The sequence below is a fragment of the Procambarus clarkii genome, chromosome 22, assembly GCF_040958095.1.
Source record: "Procambarus clarkii isolate CNS0578487 chromosome 22, FALCON_Pclarkii_2.0, whole genome shotgun sequence".
Classification (NCBI taxonomy): Eukaryota; Metazoa; Arthropoda; class Malacostraca; order Decapoda; family Cambaridae; genus Procambarus; species Procambarus clarkii.
In genome coordinates, this window is record NC_091171.1 from 31,915,393 (window position 1) to 31,937,898 (window position 22,506).

The window sequence follows — 22,506 nt, forward strand, 5'->3', positions numbered from 1 at the left end:
TGGTCCCCTCAGAGAGGCACAGGGAGCAATGGTGTATGAATACAGTGGCACCTCGATTAACGAGCGGCTCTATTTACGAGCATTTCCAGTAACGAGCGAGCCACTCGCAGCAAATTTGTCTCTATTGATGAGCTTCACCTCTATTAACGAGGAAAACCACATGGTGCTTCCTAGCGTCTCGCGGGATCTCGCAAATTCTCGGACGCTTCCGACGCCAGTGTTGTTGTTTTATCGCACACGACAAGCATCCCTCTGGATTTATTTGCGCTTTTCTCTGTTTTTTTTTGTGGTTTTGTGACTGCAATTTGTAACGCACGATGTCTCCAAAGAAGCTGCTTGCTAAAGATAGTGTTGTCAAGATGAAGAAAGACACAATTACTGTGGATTTGAAGAAGGAAATTATAGCAAAGCATGAGCATGGTGTCTATGTGACTGATCTCACAAGGGAGTATGGCAGGGCCTCATCAACAATTTGCACCATTAGTAAGGGGATGAGGAGGTAAGGGAGGATGCTGCCTCTTCCAGTGAGATCAGGGAAGTGTCGGGAATGTTTGAAAAGGTGACCGCATTCTTGGAAAAGCTGCACTGATAAAGCAGTAACAACCCGGTGTGTGAACATGTTTAATGACAATTTGCTGTCTTGTTTTAGGAACATCCTAAAACAAAGACAAAAGCAATTGTCAATAGATACATTCTTTGCAAAGTAGAGAAATTTCTTGTTACATTCTTGTGTACAAGAATGTAACAACTCTTGTATATATCTCAATAAAAAAAAAAAAAAAAAAAAAAGAGCCAGTGATAGTAAACCACAACCCGGTCCCAGTAGGGTGAAATTCCCAAGAAGAGAGAGCCCGCCTGACTCAGAGGTGGATTCTCCTTCCACACCGTAACCCCTCTCCTCCTTCCCACCTCCCCATCGTCTCCCTCAAGCCAGCAACAACTCTTCATAAGGTAGAGTAAACATGAAAACAGTACAACAAAACATTTATAATTACAAGTGCAGTATTATATTTACATAAAAAAATGTCATACATGTATGGATGTTTTTGGGAGTGGAACGGATTAAATTTATTTCCTTTATTTTAAATGGGGAAATTTGTTTCTTAAGATGCGTTTTCCAGATAACGAGCTCAGTGCCAGAACGGATTAAACTCTATAATAGAGGTGCCACTGTACTACACACTTAAATTACAGTACATCATATTCTGCCATCGACCGGGCTGGGCACCTAGAAAGATAGGTGAACCAAAACAAGCAACTAGCCAGTAAAATTGCAACCTACAGCCAGAAAAAGCAAAAAAACACTCCTGCTGAAAGAAAAATAACAGAAAATAATAGAAACTAGCATCCTGCACACAACTAGTACTCTCGCTAGTTAGTGTAACCCCCACCCCAGACAAGGGGGAGGGGGTTACTCATCCATCCATCTCAGTTCTAAGCCTGATGGGAAAAATCACCAACCAGAGGGAGGGAGGGGTGTCAGGGAGCCTCCGGGACTTTGTCCAGATAATGGATTTTCATTACCTTCAATGCTGTTTTTTTGGGGGGAAACCCTATTAGCTCCCTGGAGGTAACTACCCACAGAGAAGGAAAATAGGGATATACCTGGGAGGCGGCAGCACCACAGGGCTCAAGTCGAAGAAGATACTGAAGGCCTTGACAGACACCTCAAAGCAACACAAGGCCGGAGAAGGTTCTGAATGTTCCTAGGGAAGGGTACCCTAAGTGCATGCAACTCCAGTACAAGAACACCTTGCCACCACACCACAAACATCTGGTACAGCCACACAGAACAAAATCCAGAACAGGAACTTGAGGCCAGAGGTTACCGAGTGACTGCTAGCACATCAGGGCAAGAACTGAGGTAGTGGACTGCAAGCTCACCTGGGATGGCTCCCCCCTCCCGCATTGTCTGGGGGTTATAGGATGCTAGTTTCTATTATTTTCTTTTAGTTTATTTTCTTTCAGTAGGAATTTCTTTGTTTTTTCTGGCTGTAGGTTGTTCTTTTACTGACTAGTTATTTGTTTGGGTTCACCTATCTTTCTGGGTGCCCACACCAATCGGTGGCAAAATATGACATACAGTACTTTAAATGTAAAGTTCTCATACACGATTGCTCCCTGCTCCTCTCTGAAGGGACCAGGTTGTGGCTCTAGTTCCCAGTAGGCATAGAACTTCTTGTGACTGATGACCCCAAAACTAATATAGCATATATCAGTTCGGATAGCTTCAGCGAGCTGATAGCGTTCCTCCAGAAACATGTATTGTTGGTCTCACTGACAGCATCTTATATCACTTTTAAAGGCTTCATTCTAATTTTTCCAGATACTATAGTGTGTACTGTACTGGATATACATATACATCTTGTTGTCAGTGTCTCAAAGTTATCAATTGTAAAAATATAACCAATGTCCCACTCACTTCTGCAGACTTCATCATCATCATCATTACCCCATTTCCTACTTTCATGAGATGGGGAGGTACTCGCCCGGAAAGGGTGGGAAAGCATTGCAAGAAAAAAGGTGAAATAATTGAAACAATATAATAAACCAAGCATTGAATGTATTGAAATGCCCTTTTCTTGTGGACCCCCAGTAGCTTCTTCAGTTTAGTGCTAGTACCACCAAGACATAGCTAAACACACCAGGAATCTGAGACCACCTGCTTACCAGGAGCCAGGACCAGAATCTGCCTCACTCTACAAGGTGAGTGGAATTTGGTAATCAGAGATAAACCTTAACCCCTCAACAACGCCAGCCAACACACCTCGTTTTGAGAGTTGAACTTTTTTTTTCTTAATTAGGCAATATTTTAATGTTTGTTAATGTTTTCAACACTCGTTGGGTTTTCAATGAAAAAAGTTTAATTTGGAAACATCTTGACATTAACTTTACCTGAACGTTTATAAAAACAAAACAAAAAAAAACAGCGTTATATGTAATGAAATGCCATTTTCTGGGTGAAACCTGGAGGCTCCCTGGAGCTTACTAGGCTGATATGCTAATGTCAGACTTTGGCATCAGTCATGTGTATGGAGTTCAATGGACCTACCGGGGACCACGAGCCAGAACCTGGCCCCCACAGATGAGGCAAGGGAAGCAATGGCCTATGGAAACCGCGGTGTGGTTGGAAGCATTCTATATCTGCCATCGACTGGGTCAGGCACCCAGAAAGGTAAGCATCCCAAAACAAACCCCTATTCTGGTGAAAAAATTGCTACCAAAAGCAGAACAAATGGACAGAACTCCCCTAAACAAAACGAGCAAACGATCATGATGTCACACTTCACCGTGCCACTGTCTGCAAAGATTCCTCCTCCTCGGGAGGGGGAAGGGAAAGCCCCAGACCCCACACACCAGCTATTCACCCTTTAGTTCTTAAGCTGGATGTCGAAACACGTGAAAAACCGCCGACCGGAGGAAGGGAGGGAGGGAGGGATGCCGGGGAGCCTCCGGGTCTCACTTAGAATATGGCGTTTCATGACATTCAACGCTGGTTTTCTGGGAGTGCCCATTCAGCTCCCTGAAGCTAACTACCCACAGAGGAAAAAACATAGGGACTTACCCGGGAAGTGGTCGCTGCTCACTCTTCAACTCGAAGTAGACACAACTAGCTGCAACCGCCGACCCAAAGCGACACAGGCCCGACTAGGCCCAAGGACGTTCACAACGTAACGAGCAGCCAGGAACCTGATTGACCGCCAAAAGCCCTGTGCCCAAATGTCAGCCCACGACATGTTGCCAAAGACAGCAGCAAGAGCAGCGAACGTACGAATGTCATGGGCACGGGGATAGACCGCAGGCTGGCTAGCCTTAATAACTCTGCGGATGACCTGGGAGACCCGCACCCGCGAATAGAGTAGAAGGTTATCTTGAGATGATTTCGGGCGTTTTAGTGTCCCCGCGGCCCGGTCCTCGACCAGGCCTCCACCCCCAGGAAGCAGCCCGTGACAGCTGACTAATACCCAGGTACCTATTTTACTGCTAGGTAACAGGGGCATAGGGTGAAAGAAACTCTGCCCATTGTTTCTCGCCGGCGCCTGGGATCGAACCCAGGACCACAGGATCACAAGTCCAGCGTGCTGTCCAGCTCGGCCGACCGGCTCCCCTAAAGGTAAACCAGATCAACCCAAAGCGTGTCCCCGGACACAGAAACCGGCGCGCAAATAATGGCAAAGAGCCGCAACCGAACATAAAACATGATGCACCCCTGGCCTAACCAACCAAGCATCAACAACCCAGGGACCCCTCTGGAAAGCAGCAGTCTCATTCTTCGCCAGAAAAGAAGGAGACGGCTGCAAACGAACAAAACCATCACGAAGACCAAAAGAGCAGAAACCCCTGCCCTGGAGGAGAGCATGAAGCTCACCAACCCGACTCCCAGAGGCCAATGCCAACAGAAAAATAGTCATGGAGAAACAATCCTGAACTGAAGGGGCCACAACAAACCGAGGAGAAGAGAGATAAGAGATCAATCTGTCCAATGACCAGGATGGATCAGGCAGTGTATGAGCAGGCCGGAGGTGAAACAACGCCCGAGACAGGTTGCGAAACGGTGCAGAAGTAACATCAATACCGAAAGTAAGCTGAAGCAGCTCTGCCAGCGTCGCACGATATGAGGGGACAGTATTAGGCATAAGGTGACGGTCTTGGAACAACCAAGAGAGAAAGGACAACATCACTCTAACAGAAAGAGAAGTACTGTAGACACTCGATTATTCGAGATTCAAACATCCAGAAAACGCCTTTATATGGCCAAAATTGTGACCGGATAGTTATCTTAATATCTGGCCAAAATAGCCATGGGAGCCAGATAAAAGCTGGTTTAACCGGATAAAAAATCAGAGCCGGTTAACTTGCTGCCGATGTTACACTATCCAGACAGTCAGCCGGATAATCATTGAATTGTCCGGATATGAAAGTCATGGGGCGGGCCGTACCGTATTAATCCCGTTCGGCTGTGGCTCTAGGCACATGGTGGAGGAATGGGTGTGGTGTTGGGAGAGAGGGGAGCGTTGGGTGGGACCACCTGGGGGGATATGGGGGATGTGGAGGGGCCTATACACAACAGTATAGGAATTAACATTAATTTTAGAACAATTCATCATAGCCAAAAACAAAAGAAATACTAGTAATTATGTAATAACAAATATGTGTTTCCTAAAAACAATTTGCACAGGCTGAAGTTTCCCTAAAAAATATTGTGAGTTTTTTCCTCCTGGCAGCCTCCGTACCGTGTTATAGCTGCCCAAAGTGGACGTGTCCAATCCTGGTCAACCCATGTGCTCCCACCCCTCGTGTTATACCACAGTGCTGCGCCATTAGTGAAATATTCTTTAAATAACTTTTTTATTTTCATAATAACTTTGCACATTTTTGGCCAAGACTATGTCTGGTAGCAGCATCAATCATTCTGTAGGTGTTAAGAGGGAGAAGGGTGTCCTAACAACTATAGACAAGTTACGTGTTATACAACTTTGTGAAAATGGCCAGTCGACTTCAAGTGAAGTGAAGCCTGAGGCGAACCAAAGAGCTGATCATACAACAGGCCAATGAACACAGAAGGCAAGCTAAACTTGATTCTTAAATGGTAAGAAAATCAAGCCAAGCGCCTTCAAACAGTGAGGCGTCACAGACAAGTCAAGCGTCTTCAACAAGTGAGGTGTCACAGGCAAGCCAAGCACCTTCAACAAGTGAGGCGTCACAGGCAAGCCTAGTGAGGCGTCATAGGCAAGCCAAGTGAGGCGTTACAGGCAAGCCAAGTGCCTTCAACAAGTGAGGTCTCACAGGCAACCCAAGTGCCTTCAACTAGTGAGGCTTCAGCAGCTGGCAGTCAAAACTAACTTCGCTAAATGTAACAGTAATTTTAAGTGTTAATTTTAGTGTTGTGCTAGTATAGGTTACGTAAATTATCAAGAATTCTTAACTTCAAGATGTGTGGCATCAATCAAGAAGACAAACAACAACACGGTAAGCTGAAGTTTCTAGTTGAATATTTAATAATTATATGTGGAAAGGCAATTCAAATTATGTTGTTTGTAGCACTTTGGCTCGGTAACGACGCAGCATTGCGTCGTTCTTTTACTCGGGGATAGTCTGGTATCGACGCAGCATTACGTCGTTCATTAACCCTTGTGTTGCATAGGGCTAATTAGCATTTGTCACCCACAGGCACATACCCAAAAAAATATATATATATATTTTTTTCTTCTAAACCTGTTAATTTGTGTTCTCTGATCACGGGAAAATAATAAAAAAATCATAAGTGGCATATATTGCCCGCTATAGGGTGGGGAAGTCTGGCAAAAAACAGGCGCTGACTCAGCGTGCGTCCCATATGGTCTGTTGCTCCCCAGCTGTCAGGTAGGAGTGGCCACAAAGAGATAATTACCTAATTATTTCAATGTCTCAGATTGATTTTTAATAGTTTTTTGCTGTAATATTATTCAATAGTGTGAAGTATGATATATTTATATAATACAATGAGTGAATCATCGCTGTACTCAAAATTATGGTGTGCATATTGTTGATTCAATTATTATGTTCATCAAACAGTGAACAAATACTTCGTAAGTTATTACATTATATACACATGTTATATATAGGTACCTGCATGTTTTGTTCACCATAACGAACCACTAAGTTGGTATTATGAGTCAAAAAGCAACGAGGAGTGACTGCCACACACCAGCCAGCCACTTGCTGCCACTCACTCCCTCAACACCTCACTCGCCCACATTCTCCTCCCACCATACTGTTTTTGCTTTTATTCACAATATACAAACGTTATATATAAGTATCTACATTTGTGTTCACCATAACGAACCACTAATTTGGCATGCTGAGTGGCAGTGGCAGTGGCAGCCAGTGGCAGCCCACCACTGGCTGCTACTTCCTCCCTCCCTCAACTCACCTGACTTACCCCAAATTCTCTTCCCACAATACTGTTTTTGCTTTTATTCACTATATACAGATGTTATATATAAGTATCTACATGTTTTGTTAACCACAACTGTACAACTAAGTTGATATAGTAAGTTCAGGTACTAAGAGACGTCGCTACACACAGTCAGTTGGCGGCTGCCTCCCTCACACATTCAAGGTCAGACGCACTAAAATTTCACCCCCAACAATACTGTTTGTGGTGTTATTACCCTATATACAGACGCTATATATAAGTATCTACATGTTTTGTTCACCATAACTGTTCAACTAAGCCGGTATAATGCCCAAAGAGCATAATGGCCACCCTACTAACATGACAAATCATGCAGATGTTGCCACCCCATCACCTAAATGGCTTCTCCCCCCACACTCCTTTTGCTGTTATTATACTATATATACACGTTATATATAAGTATCTACATTCGTGTTCACCATAACGAACCACTAAGTTGGTATGCTGAGTGGCAGTGGCAGCCCGCCACTGGCTGCCACTCCCTCCCTCCCTCACCTCACCTGACTCACCACCATTCTCCTCCCACCATACTGTTTTTGCTTTTATATACAGACATTATATATAAGTACCTGCATGTTTTGTTTACCATAGCAAACAACTAAGCTGGTATAGTGAGTCCAGACAGTAAAATGTGGTCACACACAGTCAGCAGACAATGCTACCTCCCTCCCTACCAAGATTACTCCTCCCACTACAGAGCTAATTATCACAACAATCCTGCTATTATCAGAATTCTGGTCATTTTTATCACAGTCAGGGGTCTTCTGTAATAATATCATAGCTAAATAATAGCATGAACATATATATTATGGCATTTTTAGGCGATGCTGTGGTCACAAGCTGAACAGCAGTGCTGTGAGCTCATGCTGTGTGCATCAGACTTGTAGGCTCACTCAATACTGAGGCCCTCACACCTGGGAATTTGGCCCGCAATTTAAAAAAAAATGGCGTCTGTTTATAAGAGCCCTGATGAAGGTGAGGTGAATCCCGTGCATCCGCGGGCCGTTTAAATCTTGCGTAGTACTCCAATACATCATATGATGGGATGCGCATTTTATAGCGTCAGTCAACCCATCATATGATGTGTTGCACAACTTAAGGGTTAGAATATTTGCAGAAAATCCAGTTTTTATCCTAATTTTTTGGGACAAATTTTAAACCGAGCGCCAACGTCTTCCCGTTCTCTTTGTTAGGCCATGTTGCACCAAGGTGACGCGGGCCACGCTGTAGGCCCACTGTTTTTCCTCCATTGTTGTGACCCGTCACACTTTTCCTCACCTCCACAACATGTGAACATTTCGGCTATTTTCCATATCTATATTTCTTAGGGCAGCTTTAGATACTATCTGCTCTTAATCCACGATGAATAGTGATCATGAACAAGGCCCAAAACAAAAATTGAAGTGACCAAAGTGAAAAGGAGTGTACACATTTTATCGCTTTTGAGCGCTCCCGGGTAACTCGCTCTCACTTTCTTGGTTTGCTGCGGGTGGTAAGCCGGGCTTTTGGAGTTTATATGAATTTACTTGTCTAGGGAATTCTATTGCGAACACATTGATGCCAAATTGAATACCTTAGGACGAGAATTGAGGTGACAAAGTTAAAAAGAGTATACACTTTTCAGAATTTTCACGCACTTCCGGGAAATGCCCAAACCCACCAGGGGTAGCGCGGAGCTTGCACTCCCAGAGCGTCAAAGTGGTACTTGTAGTATAAAAATTGCTGGAAATGGTCACTCTTGGTGAAAAAGTACCATCATCCGGAACACATGATTATCTGGCTGGGGGATCCGGATAATCACGGAATGACCGCCAGGAAATTTTGTACTGCCGCCAAGACGAAACCCGCAGGTGGGACACTAACAAGGAAGCCACTTGATCACCAAAGAGATGATGATAAACTCGAGTCAAAAATACCATGCGCAAAGATTCGAGAAGAAGAATGAACCAGCCAAGTGATGTTCTGGTCTGATCTGCTGGAAAAGGCAGAGCTGCGGGAAAACCTCCGGGTTTGGACACCGAGCCAGCAGCGCCTGAAACCACGGCAGGGCTGGCCACCACAGGGCCAAGAAGACAACTCTCCCCTGGTAAGTCTCCAAGCGAGGCAGGACCTGGAGCAACAGCTGAACCAGGGTAAAGAGGTACAGGAACCCCCACCTCGACCAGTCCTGCCAAAAGGCATCGACCATGATGGCCTCGCAGTCAGGTAAGGGCGCCACGACCAGGCGCCACGACCAGGCGCCACGACCACGACAACGCGAAGAGGTCCACCTCGGGGCAACTTAACGTCTGGCAAAGCCAATTGAAGGGGTTGGCGTCGACTGTCCATTCTGTGGAGTGGGGAATGAAATGGGACAGGCCGTCGGCCATGACGTTGGACAATCCCCGCACATGAACAGCCAGGAGAGCCAATCCCCAAGAACTCAGCAGACGAGTCACCCAAGTGACCAGCCCCAAAGAGCCAAGGACCACATCGAACCCCCTTTGTTCAGGCAATGAACCAGGAAGCAGCGGAATGGAGCCGGATCGTCAACCCGCAGGAGACCCGAAACCTCTCAGGCGCAAACCATACCGCCACGAACTCCTACACCGTGCTGTGGGCTAGACAGAAGGACAGACCCTACTGCCCCTGGCCGGCCTGGTGAGCACTGGTCACAAAGTCCCAGCCAAGAGACGAAGCATCCAAGAACACACCGAGTGAGGGCTCAGGCAGGCGCCAAGGCACTGAATCCAGAAAAACCCTAAGAGAAAGCCGGCGATGCAGCAGCCAACACAAGGCCTCTGGGGGTTGAACCCAGCTATCATGAGAGATGTGGAAGGGACGTCCCCGAAGGAACCAGAACAGCCGATGAAGCCAAACCCGACCCGGCGGGTAAACCAATATAGCGAAGTTCAGGCTCCCCCACAAACCCTCGAGCAACCACCAGGTGACCCTGGTTGATACCTGGTTGAGGTATCAACCCCAGGAGCCCCTCAGAAACAGGCGCAAGCGGGACCTCAGCTAGAGGAGAGACTCCGGAGGAAGAGACAAGGAAGCGGTCCGAGAGTCCCACACAAGACTCAGCCACGACCGAGATGGGACTTCCTCCAGTTCACCAAGAACCCGAACCCGGCGAGCTGGGAAAGAACCAAATCCCTGGCTAGCAGACAACTGGACCAGCTGGGAGCCCAAACCAGACAGTCGTCGAGGTAGGCCAACACCTGAATACCTAAAAGATGCAGACGGGCAACAACGACCCGCGTAAGGCATGAACATGTGAGGCGCCAGATTCAACTCGAACGGGAAACAACGAAAGCAGTAACCTCGATGCCTCACAACAAAACCTAGCCATTCCCTAAACCCCAGATGAATCGGGACGTGCCAATAAGCATCCCAGAGGTCTAGGGACACCATCCAAGAACCCGGCTCCAACAGGAGCCGAACCTGAGACAGCATAATCATCCAAAAGGAGGGGCAATGAATCCAGGGGTTCAGACGGGACAAGTCCAGAATGAACCTCAGGTTCGCACAGTCCCGTTTCGGCATTGGAAATAGACGGGAAACCCATCTGAGGGACAACTTCGTTTTGATGACGCCCAAGCAAACCCACTCCAAGACGACTCGACGGAGCACAGGAGAAGATGCCTGCCCCGCCAGCCCCGAACCCCCCCGAAAAAGGAGGGGACACCCAACGCCACCGTAGGTCGAAGGAAATGACCCGAAACGCCCACAAATCGTGGGACCAGGTGTGAGCGAACAGCGCAAGCCTCCCCCCATTGCCCCGTCAATGGGGCGAACCATGAAAGGGCCCGCGCGCCTTACAAGACCCAGAACCCCGCACAGAGCGAACACCGTGCCGACCAACTGAAGGCGGGTCCGAAGGCGGAGCGAAGCCCAAACCTGGTGCCAGTGGCCTACCACGACAAGAGGAACCCCGAACCCTGGCACGATCCCTCCAGACAGCCCCCCCCCCCCAGGACCTCCTGGAGAATCAACAAGTCCCCGGACCCCCTGGAGAACCAACAAGTCCGACATCGGACGGCAACTGGCTGAAGCAGCCTGAATATACTGTGCTACGACTGCAGGAGCAAAAAGCTGAGGAAAAAAAGGGCAAAAACATCCTAAGAACCAGAGTCTAGGCCGATTCCAGAGAGGAGGCAAGCACCACCTGTCGACACGCGAGCCGGGAAGCGTAAAACTGGGCTACCGCATCCAGCAAGATCCGCACAAACAGCTTCAACAAGGCAGCTGACGCACAAGTATGAGTATCTTTTTTTCCTGTAATTCAGAATGCAGCATTAGTGCTTCATAATATTTTGATACTGACATAGTGAAGCATCTGTAAAAAAAAAAAATACAAGCAGCCAAGCACAAGGCACCAGACCCTAGAGTGGCCCCGAGCACCCCCCACATCCTCCCCAAGCCAGTCCGAAGATGGCTCCAGGAGGGAAAAGAAGCACAAGGCCGAAGCAAAGAGGCCCCTGGCGCGCAAATCCTCGGCCACCTGTGCAACCGAAAGGGAGGGAACCTGCGCATGGAGCTGCAGAACGCCAACATCCCGGGAAAGGGCAGGAGCAAACACGCACGCATTGAGATGCTCAAGGTCGCCCCCCAGGAACACCTGAACCACAGTCGAAACCTCGCGCCACTCAAGCGTGTGGGAACGACTGAAAGAATGCCAAGCCTCCAAGGCAAAAATAGGACAGTCTGCCAGCCAAGACGACTCCGGAACCTCGTAATAGATCCAGAAAGAGAACGAAGTCCCAAACCTGATAGACGACGGATCCATCACCAAGGCGTAATCCGGGTCACAAAGGAGGTAAGCTGCTAGGGCGCTGCCCGGACTGCAGACGGTTGGAAGCGGGAAGCTGAAAACCTCCGGAAAGATGGAACCGCCACACCTGAGTGAACACGGAACCGAACCCGGGGAGGGGCAGACACCAAATCCAAGTCATACGCAGAGGGGGGACATGTCTTCACATTTCCATACACATACCCAGGTTTGTGTTCCCCAATAATCTTTGGCAGGTGGAGTCCGGATTTCTTGGCGTTCACAGTTTCGATCAACCTGTTAACCTTTGCTTTCAAATCGGCTGTAGTGTCCTTCGTTACCCTTTGGAATTAATTTGGTCAGAGAGTATGGGGTTCATTTTTGCCAGATATTCGCGTATGGAAATGTCAAGACACACAAGCCTGGAAACCCACTTCAGCCAATCATCAGCCAGATACCCACACCCACGTACAGACTAGCGAAGCGACTCAACGGCTTGCTGACCCCTTATGTCCCTTGCGCCTTCAGCCTGAAGTCTCCAAAGGAATTTGTTGACTTACTGCGGGGAACACCGGCCACAGGGATAAGAGCCTCGTTGGACGTAGAATCACTGTTTACCAACGTACCTGTGGATGAAACAATCGGGATGATAGCGGACAGAGTGTATCATGATCCGGCCTGTACTCCTCTTGACATACCAGAAAACATTCTAAGGAAACTACTCCAAGCTTGTACTAAAGAGGCACCCCTTCTTGAGCCCGGATGGGCACATGTATAAGCAAGTAGATAGGGTCGCCATGGGTTTTCCCATAGTGTCCTGTTTGCGAACGTCTACATGGGTACCATCGAACAGAAGGTCTTAGTCGACATGAAATTGAAACCGGCCATATACTGCAGGTATGTTGACGACATTTTCACACAGGTACCTGATGTCAAACATCTGCAAGAGCTGAAAGAGGCATTTGAGCGGAATTCTGTGTTGCGTTTCACTTACGAGATGGAGAAGGATGGGAAGCTGCCCTTTCTAGATGTAACAGTCATGGAAAGGAACGGAGGTTTCCACACTGCAGTCTACACTAAGGAAACAAACATAGGAATGTGCCTCAATGCCAACATTGACTGCCCACACAGGTACAAGAGGAGTGCCGTTAACGCTTATGTCGACCGTGCTCTCAGCCACAGCTCAGGATGGAAGCAAGTCGATGAAGAACTCTGTAGGGTAAGGCAGGTCCTAGTCAACAACGGCTTCTCCAATGGTTTCGTTGAAGACATCATAAGAAGGAAGGTGAAACGCCATGCAACCTCTGAAGAGACAACTAACACAACACCTTTACCCCCTATTTGACTATTTTACAGGAACTTCTTTTCCACAGCTCATAAAACGGAGGAAAGGGTCCTGAAAGATATTGTTGATAGGAACGTTATCCCTACAGACAAAAACAGATGATACAATTGATGATTTACTATAAAACCAAAAAACGGCCAACCTACTCATGAGAAACTCTCCAGACACAAAGCAGAACGCTTTATAAGAGACCAACGTCATCTATGCCTTCAAATGCCCACTTGGGGACTGTAAGCCTCAAAGAACTCAGTATATAGGCAAGACAACAACATCTTTTTCCAGGCGATTAACGATGCATAAGCAACAGGGCTCCATTAAGGAACATATAACCTCTTACCACAACCAGACCATCACCAGAGAAATCTTAACAAACAACACAGAAGTCATCGATAGATACAGTGATAGCAGGCGGCTTGACATCTGCGAGGCACTACACATCACGAAGTCAACACCAGCAATCAACAGCCAATTAATGCACAACTATATTCTACCCACTTCAAGACTCCACACCAATATAGAAGCATCAAGAAATATGGGCCAATAGGCCCTTTGCAGTTACTTCCATTCTTCCCTTTAATTTACCCAATATATACCCATTGTTTCGTGTTCTGTCTTGTGTTGAAAGTTTTGTTCACCTCATCCAAAACTGTTGTAACATATCACATCACCCAAATGTAGGTATATAAGATGAAAGCTGTTTAAAATTAAAGCATAGAAGAACTCTGTTTAGTGTGTGCAGGTTATAGTTGTGTGTGTGTAAACTAAAGTCTTTGAAAAGGTAATAAGTTATTACGAAACGCGTTCAAGCGTCGCGTCAGACTAGAAATAAAAATGAATTTTGGAGAATTGATTTTTCAATTACCATCAACAATGAAAAGAAACATAAGAAATATTGAGAAAATTCGTGTTAGAATTATTAATCTTACTTTTTCGGTCATATTTTATAAATAAATAAATAAATAAATAAATAATATAAAATATATAATATATAATATATAATATAATATAAAATATATAATATAAATTATATAATATAATATAAAATATATATATATATATATATATATATATATATATATTTTCTGGTTTAGGGCTTCTATCCCTCTAACTATTTTCTTAGCATCAGGGCTTAATTGGAATAGGAGTTCTCCAAAACTCATTTTCGTACTTTTAAGGTGAAGAAAAGAAGTGATTTACTATAGAGTGTATTACACTTATTTGTATAATTTGCACGACGTTTCGAACCTCCATGGTTCATTCTCAAGTGAACAGATCTTACAATACTAGTTGATTTTATACCCGCATTAGGTCAGGTGATAATACAATGAAGGTGAAAAACATAGGGGGATACATAAGGGATAAACATAGGGGCTGCAGAAGGCTTATTGGCCCATACGAGGCATCTCCTATCTAAACACAAAGATTAATCCAGTGTAATTGGCCTGTTATGTTGGACATTGTCTTCTGTGTTGGCATCGATATGTTCTTGTCTTGTCCTTACTCTCATGGTGGGTAGAGTAAATAGTTCCGTGATTTGGGTGTTCATGGTAGGTCGCTCTATTCTTATGTGAATTGCCTCAAGAATTTGTAATCTTCTTGAATCTTGGGTTTTGTCTATTATGCAAGTATTCTTGTTCAACATTTCTCTTGTTAGAGTAATGTCATGGGCTTGTCTCATGTGATTCCTAGGGGCACCAGATTGAAGATGGCATGTCAAACGCCTCGTCAGCTTGGTCGACGTCATACCTATGTACTTACATTGAAGGTTACATCCTTCGTGGGGGCAAGTGTACATGTATACAACGCTTGACTGCTGTAGAGGGTTCTCCGTCGGCTTCGGGCTGTTTTTGATAAGGAGTTCGGAAGTCTTCTTGGTTTTGTAGAATATTATCAGGTTTATGTTTTGGTTAGGAGTAGTGCTTTTTACTCCTTTACGGATTATTTCTTTCATTATTCTTTCCTCTTTTATATGTTCACTGTGCATGGTTGATTTGTAATATAATTTTATTGGGGGTGTTGTGGTTTCTGTTCTAGGTTCTGAATTATACCAACGGTCCAAGTGTCTTCTTATAGCAGCGTTTATTTCCGCGTTGCTATATCCGTTGTTCACCAATACCTGAGTTACTCTTTCAAACTCTCTACTCACGTTGCTCCATTCAGAGCAGTGGGTAAGCGCTCGACGAATATAAGCATTGAGAACACTGGCTTTGTATCTTTGGGGGCACTCACTTCTACCGTTAAGGCATAATCCTATGTTGGTGGGCTTGGTATATACGTTGGTGCTTAAAGAGGTTCCTGTTTTTGTTATTAGTACATCCAAGAATGGCAGACTGTTATTTTCACTATTTTCATGTGTAAATCGGAGTACTGACTCTCTCTCTAGGTGTCTTTTTAGGTCAATTAGTTCATCTGAGTCTTTTATTATTACGAATATGTCATCTACATAACGGCAGTATACAGTTGGTTTTTGTCTGCTACTGAAGACCCTATCTTCGATGGTTCCCATATAAAAATTAGCAAATAAAACTCCTAAGGGGGAGCCCATTGCTACTCCGTCTATTTGTAAATACATGTCTCCTTGTGGACTGATGAAAGGGGCTTCCTTTGTACATGCTTCGAGAAGACTTTTCAAGTGTGGCTCAGGTATGTCTAATTTGGGGGTGCTCGCGTCTCTGTATACTCTGTCCAGTATCATTCCTATGGTTGTGTCGACTGGGACGTTGGTAAAAAGGGATTCAACGTCCAGGGAAGCGATGATTCCATCGGGCTGGGTAGATTTGATCAATTCTAGGAAATCTGCTGAAGATTGTAGACTAAACTTACTTGGAGTGTATGGAGTTAGGAGTTCATTGAGTTTCTTTGCCAGGTGATAAGTTGGGGTTGGTATTTGGCTGATTATAGGGCGTAGTGGGTTACCTGGTTTATGCGTCTTAACATTGCCGTAGGCATATCCTAAGCCATAGTCGCCTTGAAGTTTATTGAAATGCACACTACCTTTCTTTGCGTTGATTGCTGTAATTGTTTTGTTTACTTTCCGCTTAAGGTCTTCTACGGGGTTCCTCGTGATTCGTTGAAATTTGGAGTCGTCACTTAGGATGTCGCTAATTTTGTTCATGTATTCATGGGTAGGAATCAATACATATGCTGCTGTTTTGTCGGCTTTTCTTATTGTTACGTCTTTCAGATTTTTTAGTTGTTTCGCTGCTTCTTTGAGTCGTGGGGTTAAGATTGTAGATGAATATGTTCCTCGTTTTTTCCCTGCTTCTGCAAGTAGTTCAGCTTGAAGTGTGTCAGTGGTGATGACTTTTTTGTTGTCTTCTAGCTTATGGATATCGTCCAGAAGCATTTCGATTTCCAGGCGTTTTTTATGCATCTTTGGTTTAGATAAGAATTGACAATTTAGACGAAGATTTAAGAGGTCTCGTTGGTCCTGGGTAAGATCATAAGAAGTCAGGTTAAAGTAGCCATCCTTAGGACGAGGGATTTTTAGCTGTCCACCGTTTAGGGATGTTAACTTACGGAGTGTCTTTGTTTCTACAAGAGTTTTATGTTGTTGTTTCAGGTTAAATAGTTCACTGTTGATGGTTTGCTTGAGTTGGATAGGGATGTCGTACTGGGTCCATTTGTTTAACAGATGCTCCGCCTGCTCTATAAAGGTTTGGAGGGCTTCCTTCTTCTTGTTTAGTTGATGCCGAATGAGCTCTTGCCTATACCTATAGGTAAACTCTGTATTGCGGACTGCTGGGTCATGTGGGTTTATATTGGTGTATACTGGCAGCAGGTTTTCTTTCAAACATGTTTCATTGAATATGACCGCATATTCTGTATTTGAAAGAAAACCTGCTGCCAGTATACACCAATATAAACCCACATGACCCAGCAGTCCGCAATACAGAGTTTACCTATAGGTATAGGCAAGAGCTCATTCGGCATCAACTAAACAAGAAGAAGGAAGCCCTCCAAACCTTTATAGAGCAGGCGGAGCATCTGTTAAACAAATGGACCCAGTACGACATCCCTATCCAACTCAAGCAAACCATCAACAGTGAACTATTTAACCTGAAACAACAACATAAAACTCTTGTAGAAACAAAGACACTCCGTAAGTTAACATCCCTAAACGGTGGACAGCTAAAAATCCCTCGTCCTAAGGATGGCTACTTTAACCTGACTTCTTATGATCTTACCCAGGACCAACGAGACCTCTTAAATCTTCGTCTAAATTGTCAATTCTTATCTAAACCAAAGATGCATAAAAAACGCCTGGAAATCGAAATGCTTCTGGACGATATCCATAAGCTAGAAGACAACAAAAAAGTCATCACCACTGACACACTTCAAGCTGAACTACTTGCAGAAGCAGGGAAAAAACGAGGAACATATTCATCTACAATCTTAACCCCACGACTCAAAGAAGCAGCGAAACAACTAAAAAATCTGAAAGACGTAACAATAAGAAAAGCCGACAAAACAGCAGCATATGTATTGATTCCTACCCATGAATACATGAACAAAATTAGCGACATCCTAAGTGACGACTCCAAATTTCAACGAATCACGAGGAACCCCGTAGAAGACCTTAAGCGGAAAGTAAACAAAACAATTACAGCAATCAACGCAAAGAAAGGTAGTGTGCATTTCAATAAACTTCAAGGCGACTATGGCTTAGGATATGCCTACGGCAATGTTAAGACGCATAAACCAGGTAACCCACTACGCCCTATAATCAGCCAAATACCAACCCCAACTTATCACCTGGCAAAGAAACTCAATGAACTCCTAACTCCATACACTCCAAGTAAGTTTAGTCTACAATCTTCAGCAGATTTCCTAGAATTGATCAAATCTACCCAGCCCGATGGAATCATCGCTTCCCTGGACGTTGAATCCCTTTTTACCAACGTCCCAGTCGACACAACCATAGGAATGATACTGGACAGAGTATACAGAGACGAGAGCACCCCCAAATTAGACATACCTGAGCCACACTTGAAAAGTCTTCTCGAAGCATGTACAAAGGAAGCCCCTTTCATCAGTCCACAAGGAGACATGTATTTACAAATAGACGGAGTAGCAATGGGCTCCCCCTTAGGAGTTTTATTTGCTAATTTTTATATGGGAACCATCGAAGATAGGGTCTTCAGTAGCAGACAAAAACCAACTGTATACTGCCGTTATGTAGATGACATATTCGTAATAATAAAAGACTCAGATGAACTAATTGACCTAAAAAGACACCTAGAGAGAGAGTCAGTACTCCGATTTACACATGAAAATAGTGAAAATAACAGTCTGCCATTCTTGGATGTACTAATAACAAAAACAGGAACCTCTTTAAGCACCAACGTATATACCAAGCCCACCAACATAGGATTATGCCTTAACGGTAGAAGTGAGTGCCCCCAAAGATACAAAGCCAGTGTTCTCAATGCTTATATTCGTCGAGCGCTTACCCACTGCTCTGAATGGAGCAACGTGAGTAGAGAGTTTGAAAGAGTAACTCAGGTATTGGTGAACAACGGATAGTAGCAACGCGGAAATAAACGCTGCTATAAGAAGACACTTGGACCGTTGGTATAATTCAGAACCTAGAACAGAAACCACAACACCCCCAATAAAATTATATTACGAATCAACCATGCACAGTGAACATATAAAAGAGGAAAGAATAATGAAAGAAATAATCCGTAAAGGAGTAAAAAGCACTACTCCTAACCAAAACATAAACCTGATAATATTCTACAAAACCAAGAAGACTTCCGAACTCCTTATCAAAAACAGCCCGAAGCCGACGGAGAACCCTCTACAGCAGTCAAGCGTTGTATACATGTACACTTGCCCCCACGAAGGATGTAACCTTCAATGTAAGTACATAGGTATGACGTCGACCAAGCTGACGAGGCGTTTGACATGCCATCTTCAATCTGGTGCCCCTAGGAATCACATGAGACAAGCCCATGACATTACTCTAACAAGAGAAATGTTGAACAAGAATACTTGCATAATAGACAAAACCCAAGATTCAGGAAGATTACAAATTCTTGAGGCAATTCACATAAGAATAGAGCGACCTACCATGAACACCCAAATCACGGAACTATTTACTCTACCCACCATGAGAGTAAGGACAAGACAAGAACATATCGATGCCAACACAGAAGACAATGTCCAACATAACAGGCCAATTACACTGGATTAATCTTTGTGTTTAGATAGGAGATGCCTCGTATGGGCCAATAAGCCTTCTGCAGCCCCTATGTTTATCCCTTATGTATCCCCCCATGTTTTTCACCTTCATTGTATTATCACCTGACCTAATGCGGGTATAAAATCAACTAGTATTGTAAGATCTGTTCACTTGAGAATGAACCATGGAGGTTCGAAACGTCGTGCAAATTATACAAATAAGTGTAATACACTCTATAGTAAATCACTTCTTTTCTTCACCTTAAAAGTACGAAAATGAGTTTTGGAGAACTCCTATTCCAATTAAGCCCTGATGCTAAGAAAATAGTTAGAGGGATAGAAGCCCTAAACCAGAAAATAATAAATACAGAATATGCGGTCATATTCAATGAAACATGTTTGAAAGAAAACCTGCTGCCAGTATACACCAATATATATATATATATATATATATATATATATATATATATATATATATATATATATATATATATATATATATATATATATATATATATATATATATATATATATATATATATATATATATATATATATATATATATATATATATATATATATATATATATATATATATATATATATATATATATATATATATATATATATATATATATATATATATATATATATATATATATATATATATATATATATATATATATATATATATATATATATATATATATATATATATATATATATATATATATATATATATATATATATATATATATATATATATATATATATATATATATATATATATGCAAACAAGCCTGAATGGTCCCCAGGACTATATACAACTGAAAACTCACACCCCAGAAGTGACTCGAACCCATACTGCCAGGAGCAACGCAACTGGTATGTACAGGGACGCCTTAATCCGCTTGACCATCACGACCGGACATAAGGAAGTGATAGCCGAAGCTATTTGAACCACTTCCCCGCCGGCACTCGGATGGTAATCTTGGGCATAGCATAATCTTGGTGATTTGATAAAATGCTATGCCCAAGATTACCATCCGAGTGCCGGCGGGGAAGTGGTTCAAATAGCTTCGGCTATCACTTCCTTATGTCCGGTCGTGATGGTCAAGCGGATTAAGGCGTCCCTGTACATACCAGTTGCGTTGCTTCTGGCAGTATGGGTTCGAGTCACTTCTGGGGTGTGAGTTTTCAGTTATATATATATATATATATATATATATATATATATATATATATATATATATATATATATATATATATATATATATATATATATGTCGTACCTAGTAGCCAGAACGCACTTCTCAGCCTACTATGCAAGGCCCAATTTGCCTAATAAGCCAAGTTTTCCTGAATTCATATATTTTCTCTAATTTTTTTCTTATGAAATGATAAAGCAACCCATTTCATTATGTATGAGGTCAATTTTATTTTATTGGAGTTAAAATTAACGTAGACATATGACCGAACCTAACCAACCCTACCTAACCTAACCTAACCTATCTTTATAGGTTAGGTTAGGTTAGGTAGCAGAAAAAGTTAGGTTAGGTAGGTTAGGTAGTCGAAAAACAATTAATTCATGAAAACTTGGATTATTAGGCAAATTGGGCCTTGCATAGTAGGATGAGAAGTGCGTTCTGGCTACTAGGTACGACATATATATATATATATATATATATATATATATATATATATATATATATATATATATATATATATATATATATATATATATATATACAGTGGAACCTCTATTAACGAGTAATTACCTAAGTGTAATTACCTAAGTGTAGTTACAGGATGAGAGCTACGCTCGTGGTGTCCCGTCTTCCCAGCACTCTTTGTCATATAACGCTTTGAAACTACTGACGGTCTTGGCCTCCACCACCTTCTCACTTAACTTGTTCCAACCGTCTACCACTCTATTTGCGAAGGTGAATTTTCTTATATTTCTTCGGCATCTGTGTTTAGCTAGTTTAAATCTATGGCCTCTTGTTCTTGAAGTTCCAGGTCTCAGGAAGTCTTCCCTGTCGATTTTATCAATTCCTGTTACTATTTTGTACGTAGTGATCATATCACCTCTTTTTCTTCTGTCTTCTAGTTTTGGCATATTTAATGCTTCTAACCTCTCCTCGTAGCTCTTGCCCTTCAGTTCTGGGAGCCACTTAGTAGCATGTCTTTGCACCTTTTCCAGTTTGTTGATGTGCTTCTTAAGATATGGGCACCACACAACAGCTGCATATTCTAGCTTTGGCCTAACAAAAGTCATGAACAACTTGTTTAGTATATCGCCATCCATGTATTTAAATGCAATTCTGAAGTTAGAAAGCATTGCATAGGCTCCTTGCACAATATTCTTAATGTGGTCCTCAGGTGATAGTTTTCTATCTAGAACCACTCCTAGATCTCTTTCTTTATCAGAATTCTTTAAAGATTTCTCACATAATATATAGGTTGTGTGGGGTCTATGTTCTCCTATTCCACATTCCATAACATGACATTTATTAACATTAAATTCCATTTGCCAAGTGGTGCTCCATATACTTATTTTGTCCAGGTCTTCTTGAAGGGCATGACAATCATCTAAATTTCTTATCCTTCCTATTATCTTAGCATCATCAGCAAACATGTTCATATAATTCTGTATACCAACTGGTAGATCATTTATGTACACAATAAACATCACTGGTGCAAGAACTGAACCCTGTGGTACTCCACTTGTGACATTTCTCCATTCCGATACATTGCCTCTGATTACTGCCCTCATTTTTCTATCAGTCAGAAAATTTTTCATCCATGATAGAAGCTTACCTGTCACCCCTCCAATATTTTCCAGTTTCCAGAACAACCTCTTATGTGGAACTCTATCGAAAGCCTTTTTTAGGTCCAGATAGATGCAGTCAACCCAGCCATCTCTTTCCTGTAATATCTCTGTGGCCCGATCATAGAAACTGAGTAAATTCGATACACAGGATCTTCCTGATCGAAAACCATACTGTCTGTCTGATATTATATCATTTCTCTCCAGGTGTTCTACCCATTTAGTTTTGATTAGCTTTTCCAATACTTTCACTATTACACTTGTCAATGATACAGGTCTATAATTGAGGGGGTCTTCCCTGCTGCCACTTTTGTAGATTGGAACTATGTTAGCCTGTTTCCACACGTCTGCTACGATTCCTGTACACAGGGATGCCTGAAAGATCAGGTGAAGTGGAATGCTGAGCTCAGATGCACATTCTCTCAGAACCCATGGTG

At 43.3% G+C, this 22,506-nt stretch overlaps 1 protein-coding gene across 15 annotated transcripts in view; it reads right to left on the bottom strand.

The window, feature by feature from the left end:
* Positions 1–22,506, bottom strand: part of DCTN1-p150 (dynactin subunit 1) — a 398,222-nt gene that overhangs the window by 136,659 nt on the left and 239,057 nt on the right. The window lies entirely within an intron of this gene.